The following is a 15634-nucleotide window of genomic DNA, read 5'->3' on the forward strand; positions in this document are numbered from 1 at the left end:
GGAGAGGGGGCTGTTCATTCAGTCAATAGGACTCACAAGTAAAAGGCTCCTGAGGCATGAGTGTTGAATTTGGCGCAAAATGTAGTGTGTTGTCGTGTAATATGTATGAACATACAATTTCAATCTTCATTAAAAAAACATGTATTAAAAAATAAAGACTTGCAAATTAAGAAAGTTTCTGTCCTGTCATGTGCCAAAAATAGTGAATGCTTTACGAATGTGCGTGTCATCCTTTAGAGCAGGGGACAATTTAATGTTCACATTATCATTCCAATATTAGTACATGTGTTGCTGAAGCAAGTGCAAAGGGAGAGTCAATCAAACCATTGATTAGGACATCTAGTCAAAGGTTTGCCATACCAAATGTCCTTATGTCAGAGGGTAGAAAGTCCAAACACCATTTAAATATCGGGTGGTATGAAATGAAGAGGGAAACAACAATGAATAAGCATTCTTTGCTGCTGTATTGATCTGGTCCTAAAGGGTTTGGTTTAATGCCAATTATATTTGAAGATATACAGATTCATGCTCCAGGGTGCTTGCAAAATGACACCCCTCCCCATCACAATGGCTGGGTGATGCAAGCCTGAGAGCATCACAATAGACCCATAGACATGAGAAAAACTCTGTACCACTGAGTGTATGTGGGCCCATGGCTGTATCAAGGACAAGGCAACAACAGGAAGTGGCTTAAGGCATCAGTGCCAGAAGCTGTCCGATTGAGCCCTGTAAGCAATAGATGTTGGACCATCCTTGAAGAGATTCTGAGGCTGATTTCAATGTTAACTTTACTGCTGATTTAAGGATTGCTGAACCTTCGACCCACGTCTAGTTTGCTCGGATAAGGCCTGGAAATCTTTTACAGCTTGTATTGGGGGGAGATGATGTGAGTTTATCAAGAGCAACGGGATATGAGGCATGTGTGCCACAAAAAGCAGGTCTAGGATTTTTTATAAGAAAGCCGCTTTAAGAAGAGAACTTTGGACAACCCTACTGAGAGCAAAAGTATTACACAAAAGGTAAGGGGGTCAGTGGGTCAACGGATAGCACATTTGACTGTGAGTCCGTCTTTTGTAAGTCCAAATACTACCTGGTTCGACATTTTCCAGGCTTTTTGTTTCATTTCTTAACAGATCCATTCCTATGTACCTCTGTGCTTTCAACAGAGTTTTCATTGTAAGGGAGGGACATACAATATGCCTTAAACATTCCTGGGCAGGGAAGACTCTATGTAAAAGAAAGAGTAGCAGACAGTTTAATAAATCATCAGCAGGACCCTCTAGATCTTCCCCAAAAAACATAACATTATTTCTCTGCATGTATGTGCGTTGAGCAGCGCAAGTCGTTTGCTTAATGCCAATGGTTAAATGTCACTTTCCCACAGCGCAGAATAAAATCACTTGTACAGGTCCCTTCTGCAAAAGCATTACCGCTGTAGAAAGCAGTGAAAAGGTGAGGCAGTGTGCAGTCACCCCGACCCTTCACGGCCCTGATCGGCCACGATCGGCCAAGGACCTCTCTATGAGAGCTGAGGGTGGAATTTTTCTGGACCTCGGTAACTTAGGGATACATGGCTAAAGGGTTCCTCAATCAACGGCCCAGCCTTTGCTTTGTGGCCTGTCCGAATATTTCTGTTCTCCAAATTATGTGCCGCTGCTCGGGTGTCATTTGGTGGGATGGAATGACCTCCCAGGAATGATCCTGGCAGATGATTTGCATAGGCACACCCCTTCTCCCTCTCTCTTAGCCCTGCTTTCTGCACAGTAGCAAGTATCTGGGGAAAATATAGTGGTCGAGGTGGGGTAGCAGTAACTAGCAACTCTGAGAAAGTAAATCTGGGGAGCTTGGCGACTTGTGGGGAACAACTGCAGAGCTCAGGTACTTTGTGGCACACGGAGGAGGTCTGTGGGATTTCAGTAAATTAGAGACATGCAACCTGGTCGGGAGTGCTTCAGGTCACCTTTGTTGCATGTTCCAAGCAACTCAACAAAGCATCAACAGGCTGAGATACCAGCCACAGAGCCTCTTTCCACTTGATTAAAAGCCTAAAATCTTTTCCATGTAAAAACATAGCCCCCCCGAATACCATATTTTCTTTGTTTTCTCTCTCTCTCTCTCTCTCTCTCTCTCTCTCTCTCTCTCTCTCTCTCTCTCTCTCTCTCTCTCTCTCTCTCTCTCTCTCTCTCTCCCTCCCTCCTTAACCTTCCCCCTCCCGCCCGCTCTCTTTCTCCCCCCGCCCCCTCCCTCCCCCTCTCCCTCTCACAACCATTTATTTTAAGTTTTCATGCACTGTAGCACATTCTGACAACGGTATTGCACAATGGGACTCTTTGAAAGTTACAGAAATCAAAAAAGAAACCAACCAACTAAAAGCAGCCAAAGCCAGAGTACACTGCTCAGCCCCAATTAAAGATTAAGGCCTAGAAGCAAGTAAAGCTGTAGTTCAGAACAATGTTTGCAAATAGCACCTTAAAGCAGTTTACGCTGGAGTGCACAACAAGGTGGAAACTGATAAAACGGAGTTTGGTAAAATGGGATAAAAAAACAAAAGAAGCGTGCCACTTCTAAAAGTACAAGTCAAGAAATTGAAGGAGAGGGGGCTGTTCATTCAGTCAATAGGACTCACAAGTAAAAGGCTCCTGAGGCATGAGTGTTGAATTTGGCGCAAAATGTATTGTGTTGTCGTGTAATATGTATGAACATACAATTTCAATCTTCATTAAAAAAACATGTATTAAAAAATAAAGACTTGCAAATTAAGAAAGTTTCTGTCCTGTCATGTGCCAAAAATAGTGAATGCTTTACGAATGTGCGTGTCATCCTTTAGAGCAGGGGACAATTTAATGTTCACATTATCATTCCAATATTAGTACATGTGTTGCTGAAGCAAGTGCAAAGGGAGAGTCAATCAAACCATTGATTAGGACATCTAGTCAAAGGTTTGCCATACCAAATGTCCTTATGTCAGAGGGTAGAAAGTCCAAACACCATTTAAATATCGGGTGGTATGAAATGAAGAGGGAAACAACAATGAATAAGCATTCTTTGCTGCTGTATTGATCTGGTCCTAAAGGGTTTGGTTTAATGCCAATTATGTTTGAAGATATACAGATTCATGCTCCAGGGTGCTTGCAAAATGACACCCCTCCCCATCACAATGGCTGGGTGATGCAAGCCTGAGAGCATCACAATAGACCCATAGACATGAGAAAAACTCTGTACCACTGAGTGTATGTGGGCCCATGGCTGTATCAAGGACAAGGCAACAACAGGAAGTGGCTTAAGGCATCAGTGCCAGAAGCTGTCCGATTGAGCCCTGTAAGCAATAGATGTTGGACCATCCTTGAAGAGATTCTGAGGCTGATTTCAATGTTAACTTTACTGCTGATTTAAGGATTGCTGAACCTTCGACCCACGTCTAGTTTGCTCGGATAAGGCCTGCAAATCTTTTACAGCTTGTATTGGGGGGAGATTATGTGAGTTTATCAAGAGCAACGGGATATGAGGCATGTGTGCCACAAAAAGCAGGTCTAGGATTTTTTATAAGAAAGCCGCTTTAAGAAGAGAACTTTGGACAACCCTACTGAGAGCAAAAGTATTACACAAAAGGTAAGGGGGTCAGTGGGTCAACGGATAGCACATTTGACTGTGAGTCCGTCTTTTGTAAGTCCAAATACTACCTGGTTCGACATTTTCCAGGCTTTTTGTTTCATTTCTTAACAGATCCATTCCTATGTACCTCTGTGCTTTCAACAGAGTTTTCATTGTAAGGGAGGGACATACAATATGCCTTAAACATTCCTGGGCAGGGAAGACTCTATGTAAAAGAAAGAGTAGCAGACAGTTTAATAAATCATCAGCAGGACCCTCTAGATCTTCCCCAAAAAACATAACATTATTTCTCTGCATGTATGTGTGTTGAACAGCGCAAGTAGTTTGACATTTATCCACTGACATTAACCACTTTCCCACAGCGCAGAACAAAATCACTTGTACTGGCCCCTTCTGCAAAAGCATTACCACTGTAGAAAGCAGTGAAAAGGTGAGGCAGTGTGCAGTCACCCCCGACCCTTTACTCCCCTGATCGGCCACGATCGGCCAAGGACCTCTCTATGAGAGCTGAGGGTGGAATTTTTCTGGACCTCGGTAACTTAGGGAGGCATGGCTAAAGGGATCCTCAATCAACGGCCCAACCTTTGCTTTGTGGCCTGTCCGTATATGTCTGTTCTCCAAATTACCTGCCGCTGCCCAGGTGTCAGCTGGTAAGATGGAATGACCTGCCAGGTAGGATCCTGGCAGATGATTTGCATAGGCAAACCCCCTCTCCCTCTTTATTAGCCCTGCTTACTCCACAGTAGCAAGTATCTGGGGAAAATATAGTGGTCGAGGTGGGGTAGCAGTCACTAGCAACTTTGAGAAAGTAAATCTGGGGTGCTTTGCGACTTGTGGGGAACTACAGAGCTCAGTGCCCAGAACTTTGTGGCACAGGGAGGAGGTCTGTGGGATTTCAGTAACTTGGAGACATGCAATCTGGTTGGGAGTGCTTCAGGTCTCCTTCCTTGCATGTTCCAAGCAACTCAACAAAGCATCAACAGGCAGAGCCATTTCCACTTGATTAAAAGCCTAAAATCTTTTCCATGTAAAAACATAGCCCCCCAACCCCCGAATACCATATTTTCTTTGTTTCCTCTCTCTCTGTCTCTCTCTCTCCCTTCCTCCTTCCCTCCCTCCTTCCTCCCTCCCGCCCGCTCTCTTTCTCCCCCCGCCCCCTCCCTCCCCCTCTCCCTCTCCCTCTCACAACCATTTATTTTAAGTTTTCATGCACTGTAGCATATTCTGACAATGGTATTTCACAATGGGACTCTTTGAAGGTTACAGAAATCAAAAAAGAAATCAACCAACTAAAAGCAGCCAAATCCAGAGTACACTGCTCAGCCCCAATTAAAGATAAAGGCCTAGAAACAAATAAAGCTGTAGTTCAGAGCGATGTTTGCAAATAGCACCTTAAAGCAGTTTACGCTGGCGTGCACAACAATGGGGAAAGTGATAATACTGAATTTGGTCGAATGGGAACCGTGCCACTTCTAAAAGTACAAGTCAAGAAATTGAAGGGGACGGGGCTGTTCATTCAGTCACTAGGACTCACAAGTAAAAGGCTCCTGAGGCATTAGTGTTGAATTTGGCGCAAAATGTATTGTGTTGTTGTTTAATATGTATGAATAATATTTCTGTTCTCCAAATTGCCTGCCGCTGCCCAGGCGTCAGCCCCTATGAACATACAATTTCAATCTTCATCAATAAAGATGAATTAAAAAATAAAGACTTGCAAATTAACAAAGTTTCTGTCCCGTCATGTGCTAAAAATAGTGAATGCTTTACAAATGTACGTGTCATCCTTCAGAGCAGGGGCCAATTCAATGTTCCCATTATCATTCCAATATTAGTACATGTGTTGCTGAGCTACATAGGAATGGATCTGTTAAGAAATTAAACAAAAAGCCTGGAAAAATGTTGAAACAGGTAGGATTTGGACTAACAATAAACTGACTCACAGTCAGATGTGCTATCCCTTGACCCACTGACCCCCTTATCTTTTGTGTAATCCTTTTGCTCTCAGCAGGGCTGTCCATCCAAAGTTCCCTACTTAAAGGGGCTTTCTTATTAAAAAAAAATCCCAGAGCTGTTTTTTATGGCCCACATGCCTCATATCCCGTTGCTCTCGATAAACTCACATCATCTCCCACCAATGCAAGCTGTAAAAGATGTCAAGGGCATAGCCAAGGAAACTAGACGTGGGTCGAAGGTTGAGCAATCGTTAAATCAGCAGCAAAAATAACATTGAAATCAGCCTCAGAATCTCTTAAAGGATGGGTCAACATTGGTTGCTTTCAGGGCGCAATCGGGCAGCCTCTGGTGCTGGCGCCTTAAGGCAAGCGCAAAGGGAGAGCCAACCAAACCATTGATTAGGACCTCTGAACTTTCTGCCTGTGACATAAGGACATTTGATATGGCAAATCATTGACCAAACACCATTTATATGTTGGATGGTATGAAATTAAGAGGCAAACAGCAATACATCAGCATTCTTTTTCTGCCGTATTGATCCGGTCCTAAAGGGTTTGGTTTAATGGCAATTATATTTAAAGATAAACAGATTCATGCTGCAGGGTGCTTGCAAATTGACACACCCTCCCCATCACGAAGGCTGGGTGATGCAAGCGTGAGAGCATCACGGCAGACCCATAGACACGAGAAACACTCTATTCCTCTGAGTGCATGTGGGCCCATGGCTGGATCAAGGACAAGGCAAGAACAGGAGCTGGCTTAAGCTGTCAGCACCCAGGCTGCCCCATTGCGTGCTGCAAGCAACAGATGTTGGACCATCCCTTAAGAGATTCTGAGGCTGATTTCAATGTTAACTCTGCTGCTGATTTAAGGATTGCTTAACCTTCGACCCAAGTCTAGTTTGCTTGGCTAAGCCCTGAAAATCTTTTACAGCTTGTATTGGTGGGAGATGATGTGAATTTATAAAGAGCAACGGGATATGAGGCTTGTGTGCCACAAAATGCAGGTCTATGATCTTTTATATGAAAGCCACTTTGGAAAATCCTATTGAGAGCAAAAGGATTACACAAAAGGAAAGGGGGTCAGTGGGTGAAGAGATACAATTAACTGACTCACAGTCAGATGTGCTAAGTCCAAATCCTACCCGTTTCGACATTTTGTCCAGGTTTTTCGTTTCATTTCTTAACAGATCCATTCCTATGTACCTCTGTGCTTTTAACAGAGTTTTCATTGTAAGGGAGGGATATACAGTATGCCTTAAACATTCCTGGGCAGGGAAGACTCTCTGTAAAAGCAAGAGTAGCGTACAGCTTCATAAATAATCAGCAGGACCCTCTAGACCTTCCCCAAAAAACATGAAATGATTTCTCTGCATGTATGTGCGTTGAGCAGCGCAAGTCGTTTGCTTAATGCCAGTGGTTAAATGTCACTTTCCCACAGCGCAGAATAAAATCACTTGTACAGGTCCCTTCTGCAAAAGCATTACCGCTGTAGAAAGCAGTGAAAAGGTGAGGCAGTGTGCAGTCACCCCGACCCTTCACGGCCCTGATCGGCCACGATCGGCCAAGGACCTCTCTATGAGAGCTGAGGGTGGAATTTTTCTGGACCTCGGTAACTTAGGGAGACATGGCTAAAGGGTTCCTCAATCAACGGCCCAGCCTTTGCTTTGTGGCCTGTCCGAATATTTCTGTTCTCCAAATTATGTGCCGCTGCTCGGGTGTCATTTGGTGGGATGGAATGACCTCCCAGGAATGATCCTGGCAGATGATTTGCATAGGCACACCCCTTCTCCCTCTCTCTTAGCCCTGCTTTCTGCACAGTAGCAAGTATCTGGGGAAAATATAGTGGTCGAGGTGGGGTAGCAGTAACTAGCAACTCTGAGAAAGTAAATCTGGGGAGCTTGGCGACTTGTGGGGAACAACTGCAGAGCTCAGGTACTTTGTGGCACACGGAGGAGGTCTGTGGGATTTCAGTAAATTAGAGACATGCAACCTGGTCGGGAGTGCTTCAGGTCACCTTTGTTGCATGTTCCAAGCAACTCAACAAAGCATCAACAGGCTGAGATACCAGCCACAGAGCCTCTTTCCACTTGATTAAAAGCCTAAAATCTTTTCCATGTAAAAACATAGCCCCCCCGAATACCATATTTTCTTTGTTTTCTCTCTCTCTCTCTCTCTCTCTCTCTCTCTCTCTCTCTCTCTCTCTCTCTCTCTCTCTCTCTCTCTCTCTCTCTCTCTCTCTCTCTCTCTCTCTCTCTCTCTCCCTCCCTCCTTAACCTTCCCCCTCCCGCCCGCTCTCTTTCTCCCCCCGCCCCCTCCCTCCCCCTCTCCCTCTCACAACCATTTATTTTAAGTTTTCATGCACTGTAGCACATTCTGACAACGGTATTTCACAATGGGACTCTTTGAAAGTTACAGAAATCAAAAAAGAAACCAACCAACTAAAAGCAGCCAAAGCCAGAGTACACTGCTCAGCCCCAATTAAAGATTAAGGCCTAGAAGCAAGTAAAGCTGTAGTTCAGAACAATGTTTGCAAATAGCACCTTAAAGCAGTTTACGCTGGAGTGCACAACAAGGTGGAAACTGATAAAACTGAGTTTGGTAAAATGGGATAAAAAAACAAAAGAAGCGTGCCACTTCTAAAAGTACAAGTCAAGAAATTGAAGGAGAGGGGGCTGTTCATTCAGTCAATAGGACTCACAAGTAAAAGGCTCCTGAGGCATGAGTGTTGAATTTGGCGCAAAATGTATTGTGTTGTCGTGTAATATGTATGAACATACAATTTCAATCTTCATTAAAAAAACATGTATTAAAAAATAAAGACTTGCAAATTAAGAAAGTTTCTGTCCTGTCATGTGCCAAAAATAGTGAATGCTTTACGAATGTGCGTGTCATCCTTTAGAGCAGGGGACAATTTAATGTTCACATTATCATTCCAATATTAGTACATGTGTTGCTGAAGCAAGTGCAAAGGGAGAGTCAATCAAACCATTGATTAGGACATCTAGTCAAAGGTTTGCCATACCAAATGTCCTTATGTCAGAGGGTAGAAAGTCCAAACACCATTTAAATATCGGGTGGTATGAAATGAAGAGGGAAACAACAATGAATAAGCATTCTTTGCTGCTGTATTGATCTGGTCCTAAAGGGTTTGGTTTAATGCCAATTATATTTGAAGATATACAGATTCATGCTCCAGGGTGCTTGCAAAATGACACCCCTCCCCATCACAATGGCTGGGTGATGCAAGCCTGAGAGCATCACAATAGACCCATAGACATGAGAAAAACTCTGTACCACTGAGTGTATGTGGGCCCATGGCTGTATCAAGGACAAGGCAACAACAGGAAGTGGCTTAAGGCATCAGTGCCAGAAGCTGTCCGATTGAGCCCTGTAAGCAATAGATGTTGGACCATCCTTGAAGAGATTCTGAGGCTGATTTCAATGTTAACTTTACTGCTGATTTAAGGATTGCTGAACCTTCGACCCACGTCTAGTTTGCTCGGATAAGGCCTGGAAATCTTTTACAGCTTGTATTGGGGGGAGATGATGTGAGTTTATCAAGAGCAACGGGATATGAGGCATGTGTGCCACAAAAAGCAGGTCTAGGATTTTTTATAAGAAAGCCGCTTTAAGAAGAGAACTTTGGACAACCCTACTGAGAGCAAAAGTATTACACAAAAGGTAAGGGGGTCAGTGGGTCAACGGATAGCACATTTGACTGTGAGTCCGTCTTTTGTAAGTCCAAATACTACCTGGTTCGACATTTTCCAGGCTTTTTGTTTCATTTCTTAACAGATCCATTCCTATGTACCTCTGTGCTTTCAACAGAGTTTTCATTGTAAGGGAGGGACATACAATATGCCTTAAACATTCCTGGGCAGGGAAGACTCTATGTAAAAGAAAGAGTAGCAGACAGTTTAATAAATCATCAGCAGGACCCTCTAGATCTTCCCCAAAAAACATAACATTATTTCTCTGCATGTATGTGTGTTGAACAGCGCAAGTAGTTTGACATTTATCCACTGACATTAACCACTTTCCCACAGCGCAGAACAAAATCACTTGTACTGGCCCCTTCTGCAAAAGCATTACCACTGTAGAAAGCAGTGAAAAGGTGAGGCAGTGTGCAGTCACCCCCGACCCTTTACTCCCCTGATCGGCCACGATCGGCCAAGGACCTCTCTATGAGAGCTGAGGGTGGAATTTTTCTGGACCTCGGTAACTTAGGGAGGCATGGCTAAAGGGATCCTCAATCAACGGCCCAACCTTTGCTTTGTGGCCTGTCCGTATATGTCTGTTCTCCAAATTACCTGCCGCTGCCCAGGTGTCAGCTGGTAAGATGGAATGACCTGCCAGGTAGGATCCTGGCAGATGATTTGCATAGGCAAACCCCCTCTCCCTCTTTATTAGCCCTGCTTACTCCACAGTAGCAAGTATCTGGGGAAAATATAGTGGTCGAGGTGGGGTAGCAGTCACTAGCAACTTTGAGAAAGTAAATCTGGGGTGCTTTGCGACTTGTGGGGAACTACAGAGCTCAGTGCCCAGAACTTTGTGGCACAGGGAGGAGGTCTGTGGGATTTCAGTAACTTGGAGACATGCAACCTGGTTGGGAGTGCTTCAGGTCTCCTTCCTTGCATGTTCCAAGCAACTCAACAAAGCATCAACAGGCAGAGCCATTTCCACTTGATTAAAAGCCTAAAATCTTTTCCATGTAAAAACATAGCCCCCCAACCCCCGAATACCATATTTTCTTTGTTTCCTCTCTCTCTGTCTCTCTCTTTCTCTCCCTTCCTCCTTCCCTCCCTCCTTCCTCCCTCCCGCCCGCTCTCTTTCTCCCCCCGCCCCCTCCCTCCCCCTCTCCCTCTCCCTCTCACAACCATTTATTTTAAGTTTTCATGCACTGTAGCATATTCTGACAATGGTATTTCACAATGGGACTCTTTGAAGGTTACAGAAATCAAAAAAGAAATCAACCAACTAAAAGCAGCCAAATCCAGAGTACACTGCTCAGCCCCAATTAAAGATAAAGGCCTAGAAGCAAATAAAGCTGTAGTTCAGAGCGATGTTTGCAAATAGCACCTTAAAGCAGTTTACGCTGGCGTGCACAACAATGGGGAAAGTGATAATACTGAATTTGGTCGAATGGGAACCGTGCCACTTCTAAAAGTACAAGTCAAGAAATTGAAGGGGACGGGGCTGTTCATTCAGTCACTAGGACTCACAAGTAAAAGGCTCCTGAGGCATTAGTGTTGAATTTGGCGCAAAATGTATTGTGTTGTTGTTTAATATGTATGAATAATATTTCTGTTCTCCAAATTGCCTGCCGCTGCCCAGGCGTCAGCCCCTATGAACATACAATTTCAATCTTCATCAATAAAGATGAATTAAAAAATAAAGACTTGCAAATTAACAAAGTTTCTGTCCCGTCATGTGCTAAAAATAGTGAATGCTTTACAAATGTACGTGTCATCCTTCAGAGCAGGGGCCAATTCAATGTTCCCATTATCATTCCAATATTAGTACATGTGTTGCTGAGCTGCATAGGAATGGATCTGTTAAGAAATTAAACAAAAAGCCTGGAAAAATGTTGAAACAGGTAGGATTTGGACTAACAATAAACTGACTCACAGTCAGATGTGCTATCCCTTGACCCACTGACCCCCTTATCTTTTGTGTAATCCTTTTGCTCTCAGCAGGGCTGTCCATCCAAAGTTCCCTACTTAAAGGGGCTTTCTTATTAAAAAAAAATCCCAGAGCTGTTTTTTATGGCCCACATGCCTCATATCCCGTTGCTCTCGATAAACTCACATCATCTCCCACCAATGCAAGCTGTAAAAGATGTCAAGGGCATAGCCAAGGAAACTAGACGTGGGTCGAAGGTTGAGCAATCGTTAAATCAGCAGCAAAAATAACATTGAAATCAGCCTCAGAATCTCTTAAAGGATGGGTCAACATTGGTTGCTTTCAGGGCGCAATCGGGCAGCCTCTGGTGCTGGCGCCTTAAGGCAAGCGCAAAGGGAGAGCCAACCAAACCATTGATTAGGACCTCTGAACTTTCTGCCTGTGACATAAGGACATTTGATATGGCAAATCATTGACCAAACACCATTTATATGTTGGATGGTATGAAATTAAGAGGCAAACAGCAATACATCAGCATTCTTTTTCTGCCGTATTGATCCGGTCCTAAAGGGTTTGGTTTAATGGCAATTATATTTAAAGATAAACAGATTCATGCTGCAGGGTGCTTGCAAATTGACACACCCTCCCCATCACGAAGGCTGGGTGATGCAAGCGTGAGAGCATCACGGCAGACCCATAGACACGAGAAACACTCTATTCCTCTGAGTGCATGTGGGCCCATGGCTGGATCAAGGACAAGGCAAGAACAGGAGCTGGCTTAAGCTGTCAGCACCCAGGCTGCCCCATTGCGTGCTGCAAGCAACAGATGTTGGACCATCCCTTAAGAGATTCTGAGGCTGATTTCAATGTTAACTCTGCTGCTGATTTAAGGATTGCTTAACCTTCGACCCAAGTCTAGTTTGCTTGGCTAAGCCCTGAAAATCTTTTACAGCTTGTATTGGTGGGAGATGATGTGAATTTATAAAGAGCAACGGGATATGAGGCTTGTGTGCCACAAAATGCAGGTCTATGATCTTTTATATGAAAGCCACTTTGGAAAATCCTATTGAGAGCAAAAGGATTACACAAAAGGAAAGGGGGTCAGTGGGTGAAGAGATACAATTAACTGACTCACAGTCAGATGTGCTAAGTCCAAATCCTACCCGTTTCGACATTTTGTCCAGGTTTTTCGTTTCATTTCTTAACAGATCCATTCCTATGTACCTCTGTGCTTTTAACAGAGTTTTCATTGTAAGGGAGGGATATACAGTATGCCTTAAACATTCCTGGGCAGGGAAGACTCTCTGTAAAAGCAAGAGTAGCGTACAGCTTCATAAATAATCAGCAGGACCCTCTAGACCTTCCCCAAAAAACATGAAATGATTTCTCTGCATGTATGTGCGTTGAGCAGCGCAAGTCGTTTGCTTAATGCCAGTGGTTAAATGTCACTTTCCCACAGCGCAGAATAAAATCACTTGTACAGGTCCCTTCTGCAAAAGCATTACCGCTGTAGAAAGCAGTGAAAAGGTGAGGCAGTGTGCAGTCACCCCGACCCTTCACGGCCCTGATCGGCCACGATCGGCCAAGGACCTCTCTATGAGAGCTGAGGGTGGAATTTTTCTGGACCTCGGTAACTTAGGGAGACATGGCTAAAGGGTTCCTCAATCAACGGCCCAGCCTTTGCTTTGTGGCCTGTCCGAATATTTCTGTTCTCCAAATTATGTGCCGCTGCTCGGGTGTCATTTGGTGGGATGGAATGACCTCCCAGGAATGATCCTGGCAGATGATTTGCATAGGCACACCCCTTCTCCCTCTCTCTTAGCCCTGCTTTCTGCACAGTAGCAAGTATCTGGGGAAAATATAGTGGTCGAGGTGGGGTAGCAGTAACTAGCAACTCTGAGAAAGTAAATCTGGGGAGCTTGGCGACTTGTGGGGAACAACTGCAGAGCTCAGGTACTTTGTGGCACACGGAGGAGGTCTGTGGGATTTCAGTAAATTAGAGACATGCAACCTGGTCGGGAGTGCTTCAGGTCACCTTTGTTGCATGTTCCAAGCAACTCAACAAAGCATCAACAGGCTGAGATACCAGCCACAGAGCCTCTTTCCACTTGATTAAAAGCCTAAAATCTTTTCCATGTAAAAACATAGCCCCCCCGAATACCATATTTTCTTTGTTTTTTCTCTCTCTCTCTCTCTCTCTCTCTCTCTCTCTCTCTCTCTCTCTCTCTCTCCCTCCCTCCTTAACCTTCCCCCTCCCGCCCGCTCTCTTTCTCCCCCCGCCCCCTCCCTCCCCCTCTCCCTCTCACAACCATTTATTTTAAGTTTTCATGCACTGTAGCACATTCTGACAACGGTATTTCACAATGGGACTCTTTGAAAGTTACAGAAATCAAAAAAGAAACCAACCAACTAAAAGCAGCCAAAGCCAGAGTACACTGCTCAGCCCCAATTAAAGATTAAGGCCTAGAAGCAAGTAAAGCTGTAGTTCAGAACAATGTTTGCAAATAGCACCTTAACGCAGTTTACGCTGGAGTGCACAACAAGGTGGAAACTGATAAAACGGAGTTTGGTAAAATGGGATAAAAAAACAAAAGAAGCTTGCCACTTCTAAAAGTACAAGTCAAGAAATTGAAGGAGAGGGGGCTGTTCATTCAGTCAATAGGACTCACAAGTAAAAGGCTCCTGAGGCATGAGTGTTGAATTTGGCGCAAAATGTATTGTGTTGTCGTGTAATATGTATGAACATACAATTTCAATCTTCATTAAAAAAACATGTATTAAAAAATAAAGACTTGCAAATTAAGAAAGTTTCTGTCCTGTCATGTGCCAAAAATAGTGAATGCTTTACGAATGTGCGTGTCATCCTTTAGAGCAGGGGACAATTTAATGTTCACATTATCATTCCAATATTAGTACATGTGTTGCTGAAGCAAGTGCAAAGGGAGAGTCAATCAAACCATTGATTAGGACATCTAGTCAAAGGTTTGCCATACCAAATGTCCTTATGTCAGAGGGTAGAAAGTCCAAACACCATTTAAATATCGGGTGGTATGAAATGAAGAGGGAAACAACAATGAATAAGCATTCTTTGCTGCTGTATTGATCTGGTCCTAAAGGGTTTGGTTTAATGCCAATTATATTTGAAGATATACAGATTCATGCTCCAGGGTGCTTGCAAAATGACACCCCTCCCCATCACAATGGCTGGGTGATGCAAGCCTGAGAGCATCACAATAGACCCATAGACATGAGAAAAACTCTGTACCACTGAGTGTATGTGGGCCCATGGCTGTATCAAGGACAAGGCAACAACAGGAAGTGGCTTAAGGCATCAGTGCCAGAAGCTGTCCGATTGAGCCCTGTAAGCAATAGATGTTGGACCATCCTTGAAGAGATTCTGAGGCTGATTTCAATGTTAACTTTACTGCTGATTTAAGGATTGCTGAACCTTCGACCCACGTCTAGTTTGCTCGGATAAGGCCTGGAAATCTTTTACAGCTTGTATTGGGGGGAGATGATGTGAGTTTATCAAGAGCAACGGGATATGAGGCATGTGTGCCACAAAAAGCAGGTCTAGGATTTTTTATAAGAAAGCCGCTTTAAGAAGAGAACTTTGGACAACCCTACTGAGAGCAAAAGTATTACACAAAAGGTAAGGGGGTCAGTGGGTCAACGGATAGCACATTTGACTGTGAGTCCGTCTTTTGTAAGTCCAAATACTACCTGGTTCGACATTTTCCAGGCTTTTTGTTTCATTTCTTAACAGATCCATTCCTATGTACCTCTGTGCTTTCAACAGAGTTTTCATTGTAAGGGAGGGACATACAATATGCCTTAAACATTCCTGGGCAGGGAAGACTCTATGTAAAAGAAAGAGTAGCAGACAGTTTAATAAATCATCAGCAGGACCCTCTAGATCTTCCCCAAAAAACATAACATTATTTCTCTGCATGTATGTGTGTTGAACAGCGCAAGTAGTTTGACATTTATCCACTGACATTAACCACTTTCCCACAGCGCAGAACAAAATCACTTGTACTGGCCCCTTCTGCAAAAGCATTACCACTGTAGAAAGCAGTGAAAAGGTGAGGCAGTGTGCAGTCACCCCCGACCCTTTACTCCCCTGATCGGCCACGATCGGCCAAGGACCTCTCTATGAGAGCTGAGGGTGGAATTTTTCTGGACCTCGGTAACTTAGGGAGGCATGGCTAAAGGGATCCTCAATCAACGGCCCAACCTTTGCTTTGTGGCCTGTCCGTATATGTCTGTTCTCCAAATTACCTGCCGCTGCCCAGGTGTCAGCTGGTAAGATGGAATGACCTGCCAGGTAGGATCCTGGCAGATGATTTGCATAGGCAAACCCCCTCTCCCTCTTTATTAGCCCTGCTTACTCCACAGTAGCAAGTATCTGGGGAAAATATAGTGGTCGAGGTGGGGTAGCAGTC

At 44.1% G+C, this 15634-nt stretch overlaps 4 non-coding genes across 4 annotated transcripts; all 4 read right to left on the reverse strand.

The window, feature by feature from the left end:
* Positions 1 to 195: 195 nt before the first annotated feature.
* Positions 196 to 300, reverse strand: LOC138570750 (U6 spliceosomal RNA). Its single transcript, XR_011303783.1, has one exon. It is a non-coding gene; the product is annotated as a U6 spliceosomal RNA (small nuclear RNA).
* A 2485-nt stretch (positions 301 to 2785) lies between these two features.
* LOC138570751 (U6 spliceosomal RNA) lies at positions 2786 to 2890 on the reverse strand. The gene has a single exon (XR_011303784.1). It is a non-coding gene; the product is annotated as a U6 spliceosomal RNA (small nuclear RNA).
* Positions 2891 to 8424: 5534 nt separating this feature from the next.
* Positions 8425 to 8529, reverse strand: LOC138570752 (U6 spliceosomal RNA). The gene has a single exon (XR_011303785.1). It is a non-coding gene; the product is annotated as a U6 spliceosomal RNA (small nuclear RNA).
* A 5488-nt stretch (positions 8530 to 14017) lies between these two features.
* On the reverse strand, positions 14018 to 14122 carry LOC138570753 (U6 spliceosomal RNA). Its single transcript, XR_011303786.1, has one exon. It is a non-coding gene; the product is annotated as a U6 spliceosomal RNA (small nuclear RNA).
* Between the last annotated feature and the right edge of the window lie 1512 nt (positions 14123 to 15634).

Source organism: Ambystoma mexicanum, chromosome 2q (assembly GCF_040938575.1).
Source record: "Ambystoma mexicanum isolate Mex_15411 chromosome 2q, UKY_AmexF1_1, whole genome shotgun sequence".
Classification (NCBI taxonomy): Eukaryota; Metazoa; Chordata; class Amphibia; order Caudata; family Ambystomatidae; genus Ambystoma; species Ambystoma mexicanum.